Source organism: Chlorocebus sabaeus, chromosome 2, assembly GCF_047675955.1.
Source record: "Chlorocebus sabaeus isolate Y175 chromosome 2, mChlSab1.0.hap1, whole genome shotgun sequence".
NCBI lineage: Eukaryota > Metazoa > Chordata > Mammalia > Primates > Cercopithecidae > Chlorocebus > Chlorocebus sabaeus.
This window is the reverse complement of record NC_132905.1, coordinates 76,646,092-76,666,151: the sequence shown is the minus strand read 5'-3', so window position 1 is coordinate 76,666,151 and position 20,060 is coordinate 76,646,092. Positions and strand designations below refer to the sequence as shown.

General features: G+C 36.7%; 1 non-coding gene and 1 pseudogene across 1 annotated transcript; both read right to left on the bottom strand.

The window, feature by feature from the left end:
• The window catches only part of LOC140709855 (putative ankyrin repeat domain-containing protein 20A2), a 65,976-nt pseudogene that overhangs the window by 44,130 nt on the left and 1,786 nt on the right, over positions 1-20,060 (bottom strand).
• Positions 9,105-9,211, bottom strand: LOC119618645 (U6 spliceosomal RNA). Its single transcript, XR_005235021.2, has one exon. It is a non-coding gene; the product is annotated as a U6 spliceosomal RNA (small nuclear RNA).

The window sequence follows — 20,060 nt, the reverse complement described above, 5'->3', positions numbered from 1 at the left end:
AACAAAAGAAACACAAAAAAAGCAGAGGGGAAAGCATTAAAAATCAAGACAAGATTATAGAAAAGTCATGGAAAAAGAAACAAGACTTAAAAAAGTATTATGGAAGTCAACAGAACTCCAGGCCTAAATGGAAAACCAAACTTGGAAGTCAAATCATTTCTCTCTAAGACTTGCCTAAACTTATTTTTGTAAAACTTCCAGTCCTATGGCCAAAGCTAAGTAAGTTCTGCCCTAAAGTCTTTGATGGTAAAAATAAGATACCGGTTACCACTGAAATTGTCAAATTTATTAGGAAAAACTCTTGGACTAACCACATGCTAACAATAACTTTCAATGAGAGTTTAAAGTATTTAAACTGAATTAATGAATCTGATTAAACTGATTCAGACCTATACCTTGATCCAATGGCTGCACAGATGTCTATCAATCTATGCTGAGGAGCAAGAGAAGGGATTTGGAAGGCAGGCAGGCTGACGATCAAGTTGTGGGCCAGCTACTTTGTTAACTATGGGATCATGAGGCAATGAATCGACTGCACTAAACCATAGTTGTTAATTGAATAAATAGTAGGTTATAGGAACACAGATGTTTTGATGGCTTTATGAGATGGTAAATGCATAGAACATAGCAGGATGTCTAGCCCAGAATACAACACTCAACAGATATTAGTTTCTTCCATCTCTATTTCCTTAGTTAACATAAATGTTTACATCTATAAAATCCTACCTGACTGTAGATTCATCAGAACTTCCAGCATCTATTAAAGAAAAAGGAAAAATGCATTTTAAATCAATAATAAATGTACAGAATATTAAAAGCATAAGAATGCACAGGCCTGCAGGCCTGTACTCTAAAGTATTTGGGAGGATGAGGCAGGAGGATCACTTGAGGAACCCAGAAGTTTGAGACCAACTCAGGAAACATAGTAAGACTCTACCATCATAAAAAAATTGGGCACAATTTTGTGTATGCTTTAGATGCTGTTTTTGTTGTTGTTGTATTTGTTTTGGTTTGGTTTGGTTTTTTTAAAGCATAAGACTGATGCTTTCTTACAAAGCATTCCTTTGGGAGCATGCCTGGGACCTTACTAGAATTAACATTAATTATACCTATTGGTAAGTAATTAATGCAGTAAGAACTCTTCCCTTTGTATTTATTAGATGCAAAGAAGAATAAATTTATAAAAACATAGTATCTACAAGTGAATTGTAGTATACAAGTCATTTTAGCCAAACCCTATGAGATTGAGCAAAAATGGTATTGTTAGCAGAACAGGTGTGATGAGTCAACAGTGTCAAAGGGCGTGATTTCTGGACCAAAATATGAGAGGCCATTAAAACAGAATATATAGTATTACCTTTTATCCACTATATGTGCAAAAAGACATACTCGACAGGGTTTTCTCTGCACTCACACCACAGCAACAATCATCAACAAAGAAGGCTTCCATGACCAAATGTGTGGAGAGATTATCCCCCCAATGAGCAAGAATCATTCCTGCTGATGACACCATTCAATTCTCACACCCTATCTGCTGACACAATCAGATTTAATTTAATTTATAAATTAAACTTTATCATAGATAGGTATGCATAGGAAAAAACAGTTGTGATTCAGTACTATTCGCGGTTCCATGCATCCACTGGGAGTCTTGGAATGTATTTCCCACAGTTAAGGGGGAACTACTGCACTTATTTTGTTATAGCACAACACAGCCTCTCTAGCTCTTCAGCTCAAACTGTTCAGTTTAAAACAAAACACCCTATATCACCAGAAGCCAGCAAAACATAGGAATCAGACCAGAAACAGGAATCCTTGCAAAGACCTTCCAGCCGCCAGTGGAGAAGAGCTGAAGAGAGATCGGTGTGTTACTCTGGCTAATACTCTTCTGGGGAAGGTGCTGGATGGTTTCCTTAGTTGTAGCTATTTGTTCTGCCCTATGTATAACAAGGCCCAAATTCACCTGCCATTTTACCTCCCACAGAAAGAACCACTGGAAACATCACTCCTTTAAGAGCTTATCCATACTCAGAGAGAAGCTTAAGAAACACTGGGGAGGTGTGGCAGGCTGCCCGTCAGTATTATCTGATGTGAAAAATATATAGAAAGAAAACTGTCAATGCCCTTTTACTACTAGAATGTTCCAAAGCTTGCTCTTCTCCCAAGTAGGAGAAAAAAATTCTTTTTCACCTCACATCAAGCAAAATTCCCTTACCATCCCTCATGACAGAATCTAGTTGTAGATGAGTCATGTCATCATACTACAGGTTGTTGTCAACCTCATCCCTCAAAGGAAGAGGAGCAGTGAGGAACACATGTATTTACCTATAGCATTCACTGCCTGGTCTTAATTCCAACCGAATGTAAGTATGACAGACTTAGTGATTCCACTTTTATAAAGTCCAACCCCTTGCGCTTGTCCCCGTCTATTGCTAGAGAGTCTATCTGGACCCACATCATAGAGCAAGATACTCCAGTTTGTGCCGTGTGGCACGGCATGGTGTCCTTTCCCTCAACCCTTTCTATTGTGTCCCAAATAGCTAAACAAATCATGTTTTCTGAGTATGTAAAGCACATCTCATCAGCATATATCATTCTTTACAGTGATAAAGAAGCAAAAGAAAAACAAAAAGGACAAGGAACATCTTAAATGACTACGTTCAATTACCATGGAGCTTTAATTTTTTAACTATTCTAAAAGATATCCACTGTACTCTTCTGAAAATAATAAAACTATGAAGATAAAGATCAATGGTTGCCAGGAGTTGCTAGGGAGAAAATGAGAGAAGAACAGGCATAGTATAGAGAATTTTTAGGGTAGTGAAACTGTTCTGTTGATAATATTACAGTAACAGATACATGTCATATCATTATACAGTTGTCCAGGTTCACAGAATGTACAGCATCAAGAGTGAAGCCTGATGTAAATATGAACTTTGAGTGATTATAATGTGTCAATGTAAGTTCATCAGTTGTAACAAATGTACCACTCTGGTGGAAAATACTAATCATGGGGGAGGCTATGCATGTGGCAGGCAAGGAATATATGAGAAATCTCTGTATCTTCCTCTCAATTTTGCTGTGAACCTAAAACTGCTCTAAGAAATAAAGCTGTTGATTTAAAAAAGATATTCACAACTGGGCTCAGTGGCTCATGCCTGTAATCTCAGCACTTTGGGTGGCAAAGGTTGGGGGGATCACCTGAGGTCATGAGTTCAAGATCAGCCTGAGGTAATGAGTTCAAGACCAGTCTGACCAACATGGCAAAACCTCGTCTCTACTAAAAATATAAAAATTAGCTGGGCATGGGCCGGGCGCGGTGGCTCAAGCCTGTAATCCCAGCACTTTGGGAGGCCGAGACGGGCGGATCACAAGGTCAGGAGATCAAGACCATCCTGGCTAACCCGGTGAAACCCCGTCTCTACTAAAAAATACAAAAATCTAGCCGGGCGAGGTGGCGGGCACCTGTAGTCCCAGCTACTCGGGAGTCTCGAGGCAGGAGAATGGCGTGAACCCGGGAGGCGGAGCTTGCAGTGAGCTGAGATCCGGCCACTGCACTCCAGCCTGGGCGAGAGAGCGAAACTCCGCCTCAAAAAAAAAAAAAAAAAAAAAAAAAAAAAAAAAAAAAATTAGCTGGGCATGATGGCAAGCACCTGTAATTTCAGCTACTCGGGAGGCTGAGGCAGGAGAATCGCTTGAGCCTGGAAGGCGGTGGTTTCAGTTAACTGAGATCACACCACTGCACTCCAGCCTGGAAGACAGAGTGATACTCCATCTCAAAAAAAATTAAAAATAAAATTAAAAAGATATTCACTGTCTATGCATCCCAGGATCTCCAGAACAAAAATTAAAATAAATAAATAAATAAATAAATAAATAAATAAAAAGATGGCCAGGGTCAGTGGCTCATGCCTGCAATCCCAGCACTTTGGGAGGCCGAGGTGGGTGGATCACTTGAGGTCAGGAGTTCAAGACCACCCTGACCAACATGGTGAAATCCCATTTCTACTAAACACAAAAAATTAGCTAGGCATGGTGGTGCATGCCTGTAGTCCCAGGTAAATAGGATCCTGAGGCAGGAGAATTGCTTGAACTTGGGAGGTCGAAGTTGCAGTGAGCTGAGATTGTGTCATTGCACGGCAGCCTGGGTAGCAAGAGCAAACCTGTGTCTCAAAAAAAAAAAATCAGTAATAAAAAATGAAAAATATTCACTGAACCTGTTATTATGATATATTTAAGCAAGACTTAGTGACCCTAAAAATTAGAGATCATTGAAGATCAAAATAACAACACGTGGTCATTATTTCTCAAAGTGAAGTATATAAAGTATATAAAATAAGTTAATTGCATGCTTAGACAAGACGATATTGATTAAAATGATTGACTATTTTATCTCCTTTCATACTTCTAAACAGGGATTTAGCACAATATGAAAACTAGATTATCCATGTCATCCAGAAAGAAGACAATTTTATTCTAATTTTAACTCAGAAATTATTATGCTTATTTAATTTCACAATTTTACTGAAAGGCTAATAAGATAAAAAGGACAGATTATCATTACCTAACACTGCTATGGTAACTTATATACAAATACCTGTTTGTCACCAAAAGTCAAAAAAGTAACCAGCATTGCAACTTAAGATGGATCATACAAAAGAAATTACTACCAATTTACCTTATCTTATAATATTATGTGTTATTAAAATGAAAATGTAAAACAACACCAAAAGTTAAGTTGGGGCTATAAGTGTTGTGCAGAAAAGATTTCATATAGCAGGCAAGAGACTGCCATCTTTAGAAAGGCCTGCATGCAAGGCTGGCCCCTGACTGGTGTTTAGGAAATTGGAATTGGGAGAGTTTCCACCATTCCCTAAGGAGAGTGGCTCACTGTGTCTAAAGTATTTATAGAAACAGTGTGGTTACTCTGAACAGCTGCTTTCCTTCTAGGAGTCTGGAATTTAGGTACATGTCACAGAGAGTAACCTCCATAGAAACACTTGGGTACTTAGTCTCTAATGAGACTCTGGTACTGGTAGATATCACTGCACATACGTTGTCAAAATGTGAGCCTGGGAGAATTAAGCAGATCCTGGGAACTCCACAGGAGAGAACTCCTGGAAGCTTGTGCCTGGTTTCCTCCAGACTTGACACATGCAACTTTTTCCTCTACTAATTCTGCTTGTCCCCTTTCTTGTAATCAAGTAAAGATCTGAGTATGACTATTTCCTGAGTCCTGTGAGTCTTTCTAGTGAACCACTAAACCTGGGGGCGGTCTTGGGAAACCTTGATACAAATGCATTGTGTAAGACTTTTATGAAGTTGATATGATATATGTAACTATAATCAGGTGGTTATTTCACAGAATAGCTTTCCCTAATCTGTTTTCCTTTTCTTTTTTTCCCTTGATATTTGATATTTGGAAAGTCTTATATTTCTATATCTATACAATTCAATAAAGCCATAAAAGGAATAAATGAAACGATAATGTCAGAAAATAATGTGAAATAAGCAGCAATCCTATTTTAACTGAATAAAAAATAGAGAATCTAGGTGATTGACAATATGTTCTACAATATGAATGTTTCTAGAAAAAAATGAAAAGGTGGTCAATTTTCTGCAACTCAACTGGGCTTAATTCCTTTTTATAATAATTGTGCAGGCCAGGTGCAGTGGCTCACACTTGTAAATCCCAGCATTTTGGGAGGCTGAGGCAGGAGGATCACTTGAGTCCAGAAGTTCCAGACCAGCCTGGGCAATAGAGTGAGACCTCATCTATTAAACAAATAAACAAACAACAACAACAAAGAACCTTAAAAAGAAATTTAGCCAAGTGTGGTGGTACATGCCTGTAGTCCCAGCTACTTGGGAGGCTAAGGTAAAAGGTGAAAGGATCACTAAAGGCCATGAAGCAGAAGTTGCAGTGAGCCAAGATGGCACCACTGCACTCCAGTACTGGCAACAGAGGGAGACCATGTATCATAAATAAATAAATAAATAAATAATTGTGTATCAGGCCAGATGTAACCACAAAAATCTGTAGTCCCAGCTACTCAGGAGGATGATGTAGGAGGACTTGTTGAGCCCAGGAGTTCAAGGCTACAGTGAGCTATGAATGCACCAATGAATAGACACGGTATTCTAGCCAAGGTAACATAGAGAGACCCCATCTCCTATAATAATAATAATTGATTAATTGTGCATCATTCAAGTAAATTCTATAACTGGAGAAAAACATAGTACTATTGAGAATGTACTATAATAGTCTACTACTGATCATACAGTTCCTGTTTACTTGCTTCTCATCTTTTTCTGTGCTTCTCCTAAAACCGAAAACATGAATCATCCATTAAAAGCAGTTCATCACAAAACAAGTCAAAAAGTCAAAAGAATTGCATCCAAACTGTAGGATGTGTTATCCACTGCTCCCTGTGAACAGTTGGATTTGGTCATTAAAAATTAGCAGGACTAACTTTGTGTTTGTGTGCACACGTGTGAACGTGTGTGTGTATGTGCTTATAAACTGTGTGTGTGTAAACTATGACAGATAAAACCATTTTGCTTGTGTAAGAATATGTAATATAATTTGTACTTCTCATGCAGGAATTGCTTTTCTGTCTTCTGTGCACAGTAGCTGTCTTCAAAAAATAGTCTCCTATTTGTATGGGTGCACGCTGGTTCAGTTCTATAGTTCTTTTTTTTTTTTTTTTTTTTTTTTTTTTTTGAGAGGGAGTCTCACTCTGTCGCCCAGGCTGGAGTGCAGTGGCGCGATCTTGGCTCACTGCAAGCTCCGCCTCCAGGGTTCATGCCATTCTCCTGCCTCAGCCTCCTGAGTAGCTGGGACTACAGGCGCTCGCCTGTTTTATCATTAGCCCGGCTAATTTTTTGTATTTTTAGTAGAGACGGGGTTTCACCGTGGTCTCGATCTCCTGACCTTGTGATCCGCCCACATCGGCCTCCCAAAGTGCTGGGATTACAGGCCTGAGCCACCGTGCCTGGCAGTTCTACAGTTCTTATTGCCATTTATTTATGGTACCAGAAAGAGATTGCTGAGTTCCTGGTTCTAAAGATAGTTACTTTCTTAGTGACACACATCAATATGTAATACAGTTTGCCCTTGAACAGCGGGGATTCACTTATATGCAGATTTTCTTCTGCCTCTGCAACCCAGAGACAGCAAGATCCACCTCTCCTCTTCCACCTCAGGCTAATCAACCTGAAGATCATGAAGACCATTGTCAGCATCTACTTATGCTTTATGAAAAGTCAATATATCTTTCCTGATGATTTTCTTTCTAACAGCTTCAATTAGCTGGCTTACTTTATTGTCTGAACACAGAATATAATAATGTGGCAAAAACAAAATAGGTGTTCATCAACTGTTTTATGTTATCAGGAAGGCTTCCAGCCACTAGTGGGCTATTAGTAGCTAAGTTGAAGTAATCAAAAGTTATACTCAGATTTTCAACTGCAGAGGGATCAGAGTCCCTCACCCCTACATTATTCATGGGTCAACTGTAATTCTTTACTAAATATAAACAATTTCTTATAAAACTGAAATAGAAGATCCATTTGTATAACAAGTCCAATTGGTTATAATGTGACTACAGAGGAAACACACAACATACTACATTAAAAATCTTTTTTCTTATTCATGCAAAAACATTATATAGGATTTTAGGGATCATAAATGACTTTTTTCAGACTATAATGTTTGACATTATAAATGAGCTACAAATACCTTCTTAAATAAAACTGAATTTCAAACTAGTTAAATTTTAAAAATTAGTTTACATATGTATATACATATATACACATTCAATTGACACATATTTTTAAACTGGTCTTTTTTGATTAACACTACCTTAATCTTACATCTTACTTTTCATTTTCTTATTAAGAGCAGGACCACCAAGAAAAATAAGAAATTCACTATCAGAAGTCTTACCTGGTTTGTCATTTTTAAGTATCTTCTTTTTACGTTCCAAAATTTGTTGTTTAATTCTATGTATACAAAAGTAATAAATAAAGTTGTTATTTTAACACTGAAATAAAAAATATTTACCAAACATATTAAATTCTAAAACCATTTAAGGCAATATCAGACCTAATATCAGAATTTTAATATCCCATACACTTCAAATTTTTAAACCTTACAAGCTTATTAAGCTTATAATTAAAGAATAAAAGAAAGGGAAGTACTCATAAATGGAGGGAGAACAGCTCAGTAAATTAACTCTAGTTAGCTGGACATCATGCAAAGTGTCCTGCACTCAGAATACGTCCTCGCTCTGTAACCAATAGGTATTTTCTTTTCAGACAAGTTGCTTCTTGTAGGCTCCATGGTTTCTTCTAAAAAATAAGGACTCTGCTACCTTAGGAAGATGTAATGAGATTACATGTTTAAATGTTCAGAAAAATAGTAAAGCAATGGAATAATTTCTTCTTGAACTTGATTCCTGAAACCATTTTGGAATCCCAAATAAAGCTTGGTGTATGTTTTTCTCTAAGTTCTAATATTCAAATGTTGCAGTTTTCAGAAGATGTTATTAAGTGCTAATTTTGGTTATTAGCTGTATTCATTGTGGCTTGTAATTCAGGGAATCTTACCTAATTCATAACTTACTGCAAAATTTATATATATATATGTTTTCTCATTAAAATGGATTACCTAATTGTCTCCCATCACTGAGTTCATCAATCACACCAAGGGAAGAAAACTAATAGGTGTCAAAACCCGGCTTGGACAACTACCACTCCTTCTCTACCTCCTCAAACTCTGAGCCAGCAGATCCATGCCAGGATGCTGAATCTCCATGGTCCTCTCCAACTAACAGACAAGACAGAACCCTGCTGTGATTGTTTTTCGGTTCCATGAAGGAAAGACAAGTGGACATTTTTTCATTTCCAAGACATGTACTAACAACATGTAACATCCCCTAATTATTACTCAGCTCTGTTCTCCTTTCAGAGATCACTGGACATCAATATTTTCATAGTGATAATCACAATTTCAATATTGGGGGGTATCCTGTTTTGGTTTCACTCACACTGCTTCCTAGGAGCTACTCAACAAACAGTCAAATGACCTTCCTGGGACTATACAAAATATGGAATGCTTTCTGAATCTGTGTGCCATCCCCAGGCAGCAGCCATGCTTATCTGCTCTGTATTGATCCAATTTTAAAATATGTGCTATGGAAACAAGCACAAAGCTCTGTTTGATACACAAATACTCATGAGTCATGGATGAGGCTTAGCTCGGGTAAATCCAACTCACTTACTTTAGATTCTGAGAATTTTATTGAATGACTTCTTGTGAGGTGGAATTTTAAAATATATTGAAAACTTGAGGAAGAGCTGCGAGTAGCCCAAGAGATTTTCATGACTATAGAGACACATTGCTAGAGGGGTCAACCGCAAGTTTGATCCCACTACTTGCTGGAAAGATAACATGGAACCTTCTGCTATCTAACCAAAGCTTCTGCACAGGATATAAAAAGCCTCAAGGTACAGATCTGATAGCAAAAGGGAAAGGGAACTCTGATCTCCCTGCAACATTATTTGAACATCCCTGACTGTGGAGAACAATCCCAACTAATAGTGGTTAAAGAAAAGACAAACATGGCTTTCAAAGGATAACATACCATGAAGGCCTAGGCTAAGTCTAGCTAAGAGGTGGGCTCCAAAGAAGATTTTTAGTGTAGGGCAAGCATCAACTTTCTCAGTATTTGTGTGGGTAAAGCCAGGAGGCCTAGCTGGCAGAGCAGGGTGCTGGGAACAACGACTGACCATAAGTACATAAACTAATAAACACCATAGCTTTGAACTCTATATATGAATCACCATGAAAACTAGGGGGTCTGCATCAGTGAAGGCATCCTGGTGGCAAAGGTCAGTCATTATCAGATTGCAGGATGGGTTACAATGGCAGCAAAACAGCAAGCGAGTCCATGGAAATAACAGAATGATCAGAATGGCCTTTTTTCCCGTTCTTCTGACTTGTAAAGAAAGATTGTCTTCCTTGAACTTAAGGAACCCCTTAGCTTCTTGGGAAATTCAAAGAAGGAAGACACAGGAGACAGCCCGAGGGGACAATACAAGATTTTCTGCTAAATTGGACATTTCAAGACCCAATAACTAATTAGAAAAGTCAGGCCAGGCATGGTGGCTAGCATTTTGAAAGGCCGAGGCAGGAGGATTACTTGAGCTCAGGAGTTCGAGACCAGCCAGGGCAACAAAGTGAGACCTTGTCTCTACAAAATGAAGAAGAAGAAAAGAAGAAAGAAGAAAGAAGAAAGAAGGAAGAAGGAAGAAGAAGAAGAAGAAGAAGAAGAAGAAGAAGAAGAAGAAGAAGAAGAAGGAGGAGGAGGAGGAGGAGGAGGAGGAGGAGGAGGAGGAGGAGGAGGAGGAGGAGGAGGAGGAGGAGAAGAAGAAGAAGAAGGAGAAGAAGAGAAAAGAAAAAAAAAAAGAAAGAAAGGAAAGGAAAAGAAATCAAAGATGTGGCTCTTTTTATCCCATGCATGGGGATTATACTTAGAACAAAATGGACAACACTGAGGTCACTGGGGATAAAGGTGTTAAAAATCCTGAAAAAATCTTGCACTCTACTTTGAACTAACCTAGACTGCTGCTTAATTTCTGGCTAAAAGTAGACTAACTCATTGCTATTTCAAACCATCTGAACCAAACTATGAACTCTTATCTAATGTAAAAGATAGAGTAGTTGCAATTATTTTAAACTTCAATTTAGTATCAACTGGTCTTTTGACATAAACACTTACTTTGTCAAATGATGAGAAGTAGCGTAATCTTCTGCATCGCGTCCACCCATGTTTTGAGTGGAGACATTAATATTTTTCTTAAGAAGGATGTTGACAATACCTGGTGAGTCATGGTACACAGCAAGCATGAGGGCTGTTCTAAAATAACAAAGAAATAACTCCACTCAAGAACTTTAATAAAGACTTTTTTAAACAATTAGTTTGATACACTTTACCAATTTCATATCCATCTGTCAGTGTAGATGTAATAACGATTTGCATGTACTAGCTTGGGTCTATAAGCATCTAGGGTGCTCAAGTGTTCATCTTTGTAAATTATCACCAAGGCTAAAAGAAACGGACAACAGGGAAGCCTCTTGTCCCACTGGCGTGTGACATAATACAAGTTGCTAATTTATAGTTCTTTGATGGCCAAGAAACTGTGCTGAGGTCAGTCATCTAAAGTAGGCAAAAATTTACATGAAGATTTCCCTATTGCTTTCCTACTCTGATATATTATAATTGTAATCAGCTAGGGGTCAGATAAGAGTTATCTGCGGGCTGAAAACAACAACAACAACAATAATAATAATGACAATAGCAGTAGTCATAAACTAAAAGTCCACATTTTAAAAATTAAAAAAAACTGCCAGGTGCAGTGACTCTTGTCCATAATTCCAGCACTCTGGGAAGTCAAGGAGAACAGATCATGAGGTCAAGAGATCGAGACCATCCTGGCCAACATGGTGAAATCCCATCCTTACTAAAAATACAAAAATTAGCTGGGCATGGTGGCACACACCTGAAGTTCCAGCTACTTGGGAGGCTGAGGCAGGAGAATCGCTTGAACCTGGGAGGTGGAGGTTGCAATGAGCCAAGATCACACCACTGCACTCCAGCCTGGCAACAGAGCTAGACTCCATCTCAAAAAAAAAAATTAATAAAACTAATACAAAACCCTTTAGCTAATAAAAGATTACAGTAACAAAAACATCCGATTATAAATAAAAAATCTCATAAGAGAAGATTAATCCTACTATACACTGTTCTTTATGTGACTCAGTCTAAATATTTGTGGTCTACCTGATTATTTGTGGTGACATTTTTCACCGTATGTCAATAATTACACTAATCTTATTAATATTTCTGACTTGAGAGACTATTACCACTCTAGAATACGCAGGCTTTTATTTTTAAAAAAAGAGCTACTGTACCGTCTCAGCCTATCAACGGCATGTATATTTGCTTTTTTTCTCAATAGAAATTCCACCATGTTCTCTTTCTTGCACATAACGGCGAATAAAAGTGGGGTATTATTGTCCTATAAGACAGCAGAAAAAATTAATAATTCACAAAATTACATATTTATGAACTGAACTGAAAATCTTCTCTAGGATTCTTTGAACTTCAACATACGATATAGAAAGGAAGTAAATGAAAAGCAGTCCCCTCCTTCTCACTCCTCTGCGCTTTCTGATGTGCTGCTCTTTGCCTTGCAAACAACCCTCCTCTGTCTCCCGGGATTAACTGTGGTCATTGCCAAAATTCACTGTCAACATTTACCAGTCCCAAGAATCCTTGCTTTGATCACAGCACTTAGCATGCTACATTCTAATCATTTCATTTTTTCCCTCTGAAATCAAGAGCTTCTTGAGGGCAAGGGCTGTATCTTTTGTCTCTATAGCCCCAAAACCCTAAGACATAGTAGCAAATATTTTAAGTTTTCTACATAAATTAATGAACTAAATTATTCTCTCTAAAGCATTGTTTCTTAAACTATATTCCAAAGAATATTTGCTTTAGCAGAAGTATAATACCCCAAGAGAAAGATTCCATGACCTTCTGCATTTGTGAAGTATTACAAAATTGTATCTTACATCCAATAAACAAGAACTCTCTTGAATTTTACCTAATCCCCATTTCACAATACTATTTGTGGCAAATATTAACATTTAAGGAATTAAGAGTTTCAGAGAAACAATTGCCAGAGCTTCCCAATACAGATGGAGGATTCCTCTGGGTGGTACAAACTTGCTTGATTCACTTCTATCAGTGGTGTCAGGATGCCAGACGCCAATGTCAGGCACTCCTGCTCCAAAGGGGTCACTATGGAAATGAACTCTGAATTAAGAGAGATTGGCTTCAAATGCACTTATTTGCCTTATAAATAGTTCATGGTTTTTTCCTAATACAAGAGAATAGATTTTTATCTTTACTGTTAGAAAGCTCAGTATGTTCTGTGTAAGAGAGACAGGTTTAAAAAACTTAAGAACAAATATTTGAAAAACCAAAGTTCAGTAAGAAATATTATTCTCAATTATAATGGTAATCCCAGGACACTAATGCAGCTCTACTTTTCAAATCCATTTTTATTGGCTTCCACTTAAATGGCTATTTAAAATTATTTTTCATTTTAGGCAAAATATAAATCCGAAATAACAGCATAATGGCTTATCAATAAAAGTTCTCATACTGATCCATATGAATTATTTCTGGCATAATAAAACCAGTAAGTCACTTGCATTTTTAAAAGAGGGTGCTGAGGACAAAGATATAATATCTGCAATATTCATAAATTATCCAACTATAACCAGCAATAACCTAAAAAGGCTTCTAGGCATTCTTATGGGCAGATAATTATTTCTGGTATATATAAAGAAAAGGAGTTTTAAAAACTTCTAAATTCTAAAATTCAACTCCATAACAGAGGGATTTACATACTCCATAGACTATATATTACAAACAAATCTACACACTGACTTCAAAATCTTGAAATCTTTATCAAAATATACTATAACATAGGAGTTGTAAACTCAAATACTTACAAGGACAAAGGAAGGTTACCAGAGTAAGGGAAGTACTGAGGTGGGCACAATAGCAAACTGGGGAATACATGGCTTCTATAAAGGGGCAATCTCTGCACAGCAGACCAAACAGTGATAGAAACTCAGGAGACACCAGATTTGCCTTTTTAGGATAAGCCTGAAGTCCAGATTTCTACACAAGTCTTCTAAATTTTACATGTTGATTCAACTTATAGAGGCAAATAAACAAATCTGTGTACCACTTTAGAATATAGCCCTTGTGTTTTTATATTTACTATAAATGCATTATGAAATGGTTGTGTATAATCCAAGTATTTGCATGTAAAGTATTTTCTTTCTCTAGTATCATATGTTTTACCAAAATATGAGGCACTCGTATATAATAAAAATTGCTAAAAAGACTCATAATACCTGCTTCAAGAATTTTTCCAACATTTATTCATTTAAAATATGTTTGTATATAATTTTCCCAGATTGTTAACCAAATAGATCATTGGTTCATAGGACTGCTAAAACTTAATTATTAAAAGAATTCCTATTTGTATTCTTATTAACTTCATGGATTTCAGTGTTTAAAACTGCCATTTTGGTTATGATAAAGCTCTATACAACTAACAAACATACCGAGATAGTTCATAATACAACTTCAACTAAAAAAAAAGAGTTTAGGATTTGCTACTATTCTAATTGAGAAAGCCCAACTTGTAATGAAAATTTGTTGACACATAATCACCTGCATGGTGACTAAGGGACAACAAATCCTGACATGGTCAGCCCTTACTTATTGAAAGATTACCCATAAGCAAATTTCTAAAGACTCTCTGAATGGTAGTGAATGATTCGTGGATGGAAGGAATGGTGTTATTCTGTCAGCTGAGAGATGTTGCCAATAATATTTCCTTTCACTTCCCAGTCACAGATGTAGAGAAAGACAGATAAGTCAGGGTAATATCATCAAACAGAAGAACTTTGAAGGATGTGGCACCTATCAAATGCCAAGTCTTCTAGAGATTTCTTACATTTTTGAGATACAGAAATTTATATATTGCACTTATCTATTCTGGGATTCTTAATCAGGAGTGTATCCGAACCTTGAAGGTTTTTTTTATTGGGTTTTTTTTTTTTTTTTCCTTTTTCTACAATTGTTGTTAGAGACAAGAGTCTCACTATGTTGCTCAAGCTGGATTCAAACTCTTAGACTCAAGCTGGAACTACAGGAACATGCCACTGTGCCCAGCTTCAAGTAAACATTTTTAAACATGTTCAGGCCTTATTAGGTCTATTACATCAAAATCTTCAGGGGAAAGACTGTGGTTGTAGATTTTTAACAAAATGTCCTCAGGTCACTGTAATGCCCAATTCTGAGAATTAGTGCAGCAGACAATCACTTCAGTCACATCTCTCACCCACATGGCTAATGCCGTTTATCAGTCAGAGATGTGACCAAAAAGATAAAAGGGTAAGAGATACAGTCATTTATTAAAACTCCAGTTAATTTTCCTGTGTATGGCTAGAACAGGGACAAGTAAACTCAAAATCCCACTTGATTTTGCTATTTATAAGCTCCTTATCTCCCACTTTTCCACCACGACATTCTAGATTTGAGAGGAGTCTTTAGACTCTTATCTAAGTGGCAGTTTCTGCCAGGATGGGCAATAAGTCAGTTAATAATTTGTTCCAGCTTCTGCTGAAGTTTTTCTCACTTCCTCACCACATATTCACTGCCAATCTGGTTTCCTCAGAGCCCTCCTAAAATTAATCTCTAGGCAAGTTTCAACTCACTCACTCTCTTTTTCAAACCGAAAATTATTAGACCCAAAGCTAAAGAGCACCTTGTCTCAACACATAAACTAGAAGAACAACAAACTAAAAACAACAACAATAACAACAACTCTTCCTCGCATTTTCCTTCATTACCTGATTTCCAAGTGACCTGCATATTTCTGATTGCTCTCCTTTTCCCTTCCCATTTTTCCCTGAGAAATGATATGTCAGTTTTTCAGAAAATTAGCAGCAGCAGCAACATGTCCATTTATTGTAAGTTACTTTAGTTTTGTTTGAGTTTTAAAATGAAGCCTATTTACAGGGCATATTTTCTTTCCTGTGTTGTTTTACACTAATTAAGAAAAAAAAAAAAAAAAAAAAAAACCCTGCATAGAAAAAAAGTTGAAAAGGTTTTCCCTTTAACAAATTTGCAAATATTTTCCAAGGCGCATTTTATAAAGCTGTGCCCTTGAATCTTCTTTAAAAGTATCAATATTTAAAACAAAATCTTATGCAATTAAGTTATTTCAAAATAATTTACATTTGCATTCAGGGAATGGTTGAGCTTCCAAATATAAAAAAATTGACCCTTACCTATGTCAATGATAAAACAAATATTTTTGAAAGAAAGTTGATTGATCTATACCTTGTCCAGCGCTTCAATATTTGCACCATGGGAAAGTAGTTTTTCTGCCAGTGAGGTGCTCCCACTGTACACAGCATAATGGAGAGCAGTGCTGCCGTAGATATCCTTAAGGTTTGGATCGGCACCATGGTTCAGCAAAATAATGGCACAAGCCTCTTCCTGGCAACGGATAGCCTGTCCGTATTAGACCAAGAAACAGATTGTAAATTCTAAGAATTCAAAATACACATTCCACAGGTTTCACCAACTAGTTATATTTAAATGAGATCAATTCATTTTAATTCTATATATGTAAATCAAATCCATGTCAGGCTAAAAGAGTTGGCTCTAATATACCTGTATCAAGGGCGTTCTGTTTTCTTTGTCACAGATATCAATCTGGCACTTTCTGTCGATCAGGAGAGTTACCACTTTTGCATGGCCACAGGCACAGGCCAAATGTAGAGCAGTTCTACAAGAGCAAGAGGACTTTTTAGGAAACGGTAGTGCAACATCTCAAAACATATCATCATTCATGTCATTGTAAAAATTGAATAGCATGTTTTTCCTCTGTCTTCAAAACAAATACTTAATTTTTTTGAAGAAAGTGCAATACTTACTAGCTCTTATTGCTCACTGCCTTAATGACAACAGCAGCCTATTTGAATAGAAAGAGCTCAGTCTGTAGATTCCGTTCAACTAGGGCTTGAGTCCTACTTTAAACGTTGTCACTTACCAATTATTGCTTAGCCTTTCTGTGCCTCAACTTCTTCATCAATAAAGATAACAATAGTAGCTATCTCATAGGACACCATCATGATGCTTAAATGAGAAGCTATGTAAAGTATTTAGAATAGTTCCTACAACAGCTCAATAATTGTAAGATTTTTGTTTTTTGAGACAAAGTCTCACTCTTTTGCCCAGGCTGGAGTGCAATGATGTAACTATACCTGGAACTCCTGGGCTCAAGTGATCCTCCATCCCCAGTCTCCTGAGTAGCTGGGACAACAGATGTGCACCAGCATGCCCAGCTATTTATTTAAAAATGTAGAGTAAGAACCTCACTTTGTTGCCCAGGCTGGTCTCAAACTCCTGGCATCAAACAATCTTCTCACCTCAGCCTCCCAAAGTTCTGGGATTACAGGTGTGAGTCACTGCACCCAGCCAGATATTATAATTGTTAGTATTACTACTACTTAACAAAAGCATTTTAATTAGGTAGAACGACACAATTATACCTACTTTGCAGGATGACTTAATGAGTAGGTCACATTTTAACAGCTCTGACATTGGAATGCCACTTATAATTCATGATTTATTATAACTCTAACTGGTAGCATTTTAGAAATTATCTTATTGATATATAAAATAGCGGAGCATCACACAATCCATGAGACCTTACATTAAGTAGAATATGGTAACTCAGCACTAGGGCAGTTCCAGGCATGCAACTGAAACTGAAATACATTTCAGTTCTTAAAGGGACTATGGGGAAAGAGCACTGAAATAACAATCATGCATTTTTTTAAACAAATTAATTCCTTGATTTTCAAACAACTTGAAGTCAAAGGAAACTCATGAGTCAAATGAATTTGTATGGCTCATTTTATTGAATTCTTACACTTACAGAATATATGTAAATAAGACTTTCCAATGATTAATATTAGGATTTAAAACTGATAAACTTTTGAAAGGGCAGTTCAAGGTTATCTTCTACCATTTTCTAACTTCAGAAATGCTTTTGTTTGAAAGGTGGGAGATAAAGTTTCAAGGAGATGAAGTCCCAATATTCCTATTGTAAATCTCTCAGCTTGTGCAGGCAGGGCAGGTAAACATGAAGTTTTTAAGGATGGAAGGGTCCTGAGAGATAGTAGAGTATGTCTGCTACATAACAGGTACTCAGGTTATGCTTGATGCATAAATGGAATGAAATAATGGATAAATATAGCTGGGGAGTTCACTATTTTTAAATAAACTCCTATAAAGCAATATTTTTGCAATAGTAATTATTTGTATGTGTTATTTTTTATTTTTAAAGAATACAATTTAAATGAAATTATTAATCTATCATTGTTTGAATAAATGGAATGAGTATATAAGAAAAACATGTGCATAATAAAATGTATAGATAATAAAATCTGAAAACACAGATAAAACCATTCCCTTCTTACTTCTGAAGACTCTAAACATTCAAAGAAGATAACAATACACACAATAAAGATAAAAAGTAGAAAGCAAGAAATTATTTTTATCAGTGCAAGATTCATATTTCTCTCTTCCCAAGGATGATTCCATTAATAGTAAACTTTTATAGAAGTTTTGTACATGCTCACTGCAGCAATCACAGATAAGAAAAAGGAAAAATAAACTTTACTTAAAATGCAAATACTCGCAGGGTGCGGTGGCTCACGCCTGTAATTCCAGCACTTTGGGAGGCCGAGAAGGGTGGATCACGAGGTCAGGAGATCAAGACCATCCTGGCTAACACGGTGAAACCCAGTCTCTACTAAAAATATAAAAAATTAGTCGGGTGTGGTGGCAGGTGCCAGTACTCCCAGCTACTTGGGAGGCTGAGGCAGGAGAATGGTGTGAACCTGGGAGGGGGAGCTTGCAGTGAGCCGAGATTGGGCCATTGCACTCCAGCCTGGGTGACACAGCAAGACTCCATCTCAAAAAAAAAGAAAAAAAAAAAAAAAAAAAAGCAAATGCTCAGAAATTACAAATTTTATCATATTTGGTACATTTTTTTCTTTTGCTAAAACAAGACCATAGTATGTTTGCATATGTATAATTTAACTATTTTTTTTTCCTCACTGGCTATAGCAAAATACAACATCTTGACACATCAACTTACTTCTATACCTATTCCCACCTTCAATGGTCACATATTATTCCATCCTATGGATGCAACTGAAATTTATTTATAGGATCCATTCTCTGGGTTCTTTTTAAAATAAGTTCCGTGAAAACTAAAGTGCATGTATCTTTATTTCCTAAGGGCATTTTAGTATAATGGAATTGATGAGTAAAGGGCACATTTTTTAAACGTAGTACTTACCACCAAATTATCTATTTGAAAAGTAATCAGCAACTTAAACTTTTAAGTAGCAGTATAAAACATCCTCACAAATATTGTGGATAGAAAACTGTTTGATTCCTCTTTTAAATTCTTATACCAGAAATGAGAAGGATTTTTTCCTATATACATAAGTAACTTGTAGATCTGGGGAAAGGTACTTTGCCCACTTTTAGAGTATTTGATGATTTGATTTGAAAAAATTCCCTGTAAAACGAAGATGTACTTTTCATCGCATGTGTATTATAACTTTTCATCTAACGTATATATATAACTGATATATATAACATATTATATCTGGAATATATATGGTATACGTATCAGTAACATCTAAATCTTATCATATATAATGAACAATATAGGCTGGGTGCAGGGGCTCACACCTGTAATCCCAGCATTTTGGGAGGCCGAGGCAGGCAGATCACTTGAGGTCAGGAGTTCGAGACCAGCCTGGCCAACATGGTGAAAGCCCCTCTCTACTAAAAATACAAAAATTAGCCAGGCGTGCTGGCACCTGCCTGTAATCCTAGCTACTTGGGAGGCTGAGGGAGGAGAATTGCTTGAATCCAGGAGGTGGAGGTTGCAGTGAGCCAGGATTGTGCCATTGGACACCAGCCTGGGCAAAGAAGCGAGACTCTGACTCAAAAAAAAATAAAAGAATATAATGAATTCCCTATAAAATGAAAACATACTTTTCATCTGAAAAAATATATATATATAATATATTAAATATTTTTCAAGTAAGCTCTCTTTTATTTTGTTAACTTTTTTTCTGAAACACAGTTTTAATTTTTAGTTTGCTAAATCAACCTTCACAATGTCTGCTTACCAGGTCATTCTTAGGAAGGCGTTTGTCAACATAAAATGTACCCATAAAATTAGCATTTGTATTTTCTTCTGGTACTTTACTCATTTGCACATGGAAAAGTTTCAGTCTATATTCCATCAGGAACTCATGTTTGTGACATAAAATTTCATTAGTTTTCTTCCAACAACAGGCACTTTTT